Here is a 3515-nt window from a genome sequence, read left to right as displayed (position 1 = left end):
CACAAGGAGAGGAAAGTACACACAAGTACAGAGAAGTACACAAGGAGGCAAGTACACAAGTACAGAGAAGTACACAAGGAGAGGAAAGTACACACAAGTACAGAGACGAACACAAGGAGAGGAAAGTACACACAAGTACAGAGAAGTACACAAGGAGAGGAAAGTACACACAAGTACAGAGACGTACACAAGGAGAGGAAAGTACACACAAGTACAGAGAAGTACACAAGGAGAGGAAAGTACACACAAGTACAGAGAAGTACACAAGGAGAGGAAAGCACACAAGTACAGAGAAGTACACAAAGACACAAGTACAGAGAAGTACACAAGGAGAGGAAAGTACACACAAGTACAGAGAAGTACACAAGGAGAGGAAAGTACACAAAGTACAGAGAAGTACACAAGAAGAGGAAAGTACACACAAGTACAGAGTAAGCACAAGGGAGAGGAAAGTACACAAGTACAGAGAAGTACACAAGGAGAGGAAAGTACACAAGTACAGAGGACACAAGGAGGAAAGTACACACAAGTACAGGTACACAAGAAGAGGAAAGTACACACAAGTACAGAGACGTACACAAGAAGAGGAAAGTACACACAAGTACAGAGAAGTACACAAGGAGAGGAAAGTACACACAAGTACAGAGACGTACACAAGGAGAGGAAAGTACACACAAGTACAGAGAAGTACACAAGGAGAGGAAAGTACACACAAGTACAGAGAAGTACACAAGGAGAGGAAAGTACACACAAGTACAGAGAAGTACACAAGGAGAGGAAAGTACACACAAGTACAGAGAAGTACACAAGGAGAGGAAAGTACACACAAGTACAGAGAAGTACACAAGGAGAGGAAAGTACACACAAGTACAGAGAAGTACACAAGGAGAGGAAAGTACACACAAGTACAGAGAAGTACACAAGGAGAGGAAAGTACACACAAGTACAGAGAAGTACACAAGGAGAGGAAAGTACACACAAGTACAGAGAAGTACACAAGGAGAGAAAAGTACACACAAGTACAGAGAAGTACACAAGGAGAGGAAAGTACACACAAGTACAGAGAAGTACACAAGAAGAGGAAAGTACACACAAGTACAGAGACGTACACAAGGAGAGGAAAGTACACACAAGTACAGAGAAGTACACAAGGAGAGGAAAGTACACACAAGTACAGAGAAGTACACAAGGAGGTACACAAGGAGGAAAGTACACAAGTACAGAGAAGTACACAAGGAGAGGAAAGTACACACAAGTACAGAGAAGTACACAAGGAGAGGAAAGTACACAAGTACAGAGAGTACACAAGGAGGAGTACACACAAGTACAGAGAAGTACACAAGGAGGAAAGTACACACAAGTACAGAGAAGTACACAAGGAGAGGAAAGTACACACAAGTACACAAGTACAGAGAAGTACACAAGGAGAGAAGTACAAGTACAGAGAAGTACACAAGGAGGAAAGTACACACAAGTACAGAGAAGTACACAAGGAGAGGAAAGTACACACAAGTACAGAGAAGTACACAAGGAGAGGAAAGTACACAAGTACAGAGAGTACACAAGGAGGAAAGTACACACAAGTACAGAGAAGTACACAAGGAGAGGAAAGTACACAAGTACAGAGAAGTACACAAGAGAGGAAAGTACACACAAGTACAGAGATTACACAAGGAGAGGAAAGTACACACAAGTACAGAGAAGTACACAAGGAGGAAAGTACACAAGTACAGAGAAGTACACAAGAGAGGAAAGTACACACAAGTACAGAGAAGTACACAAGAGAGGAAAGTACACACAAGTACAGAGAGTACACAAGGAGAGGAAAGTACACAAGTACAGAGAAGTACACAAGGAGAGGAAAGTACACACAAGTACAGAGAAGTACACAAGGAGGAAAGTACACACAAGTACAGAGAAGTACACAAGGAGAGGAAAGTACACACAAGTACAGAGAAGTACACAAGGAGAGGAAAGTACACACAAGTACAGAGAAGTACACAAGGAGAGGAAAGTACACACAAGTACAGAGAAGTACACAAGGAGAGGAAAGTACACACAAGTACAGAGAAGTACACAAGGAGAGGAAGTACACACAAGTACAGAGAAGTACACAAGGAGGAAAGTACACACAAGTACAGAGAAGTACACAAGGAGAGGAAAGTACACACAAGTACAGAGAAGTACACAAGGAGGAAAGTACACACAAGTACAGAGAAGTACACAAGGAGAGGAAAGTACACACAAGTACAGAGAAGTACACAAGGAGAGGAAAGTACACACAAGTACAGAGAAGTACACAAGGAGGAAAGTACACAAGTACAGAGAAGTACACAAGGAGGAAAGTACACACAAGTACAGAGAAGTACACAAGAGAGGAAAGTACACACAAGTACAGAGAGGTACACAAGGAGAAGAAAGTACACACAAGTACAGAGACGTACACAAGGAGAGGAAAGTACACACAAGTACAGAGACGTACACAAGGAGAGGAAAGTACACACAAGTACAGAGAAGTACACAAGGAGAGGAAAGTACACACAAGTACAGAGAAGTACACAAGAAGAGGAAAGTACACACAAGTACAGAGAAGTACACAAGGAGAGGAAAGTACACACAAGTACAGAGAAGTACACAAGAAGAGGAAAGTACACACAAGTACAGAGAAGTACACAAGGAGAGGAAAGTACACACAAGTACAGAGAAGTACACAAGGAGAGGAAAGTACACACAAGTACAGAGAAGTACACAAGGAGAGGAAAGTACACAAGTACAGAGAAGTACACAAGAGAGGAAAGTACACACAAGTACAGAGAAGTACACAAGGAGGAAAGTACACACAAGTACAGAGACGTACACAAGAAGAGGAAAGTACACACAAGTACAGAGAAGTACACAAGAAGAGGGAAGTACACACAAGTACAGAGAAGTCCACAAGGAGAGGAAAGTACACACAAGGAGAGTACACACAAGTACAGAGGAGAGGAAAGTACACAAGTACAGAGAAGTACACAAGGAGGAAAGTACACACAAGTACAGAGAAGTACACAAGGAGAGGAAAGTACACACAAGTACAGAGAAGTACAAGAGAGGAAAGTACGCACAAGTAGAGAAGTACACAAGAGAGGAAAGTACACAAGTACAGAGAAGCACAAGGAGGAAAGTACACAAGTACAGAGAAGTACACAAGGAGGAAAGTACACACAAGTACAGAGAGTACACAGGAGAGGAAAGTACACACAAGTACAGAGAAGTACACAAGGAGAGGAAAGTACACACAAGTACAGAGAAGTACACAAGGAGAGGAAAGTACACACAAGTACAGAGAAGTACACAAGGAGAGGAAAGTACACACAAGTACAGAGAAGTACACAAGAAGAGGAAAGTACACACAAGTACAGAGACGTACACAAGGAGAGGAAAGTACACACAAGTACAGAGAAGTACACAAGGAGAGGAAAGTACACACAAGTACAGAGAAGTACACAAGGAGAGGAAAGTACACACAAGTACAG

This window comes from Pseudoliparis swirei, chromosome 10 (genome assembly GCF_029220125.1).
Source record: "Pseudoliparis swirei isolate HS2019 ecotype Mariana Trench chromosome 10, NWPU_hadal_v1, whole genome shotgun sequence".
NCBI classification, from domain to species: domain Eukaryota; kingdom Metazoa; phylum Chordata; class Actinopteri; order Perciformes; family Liparidae; genus Pseudoliparis; species Pseudoliparis swirei.
This window is presented reverse-complemented; position numbering follows the sequence as displayed.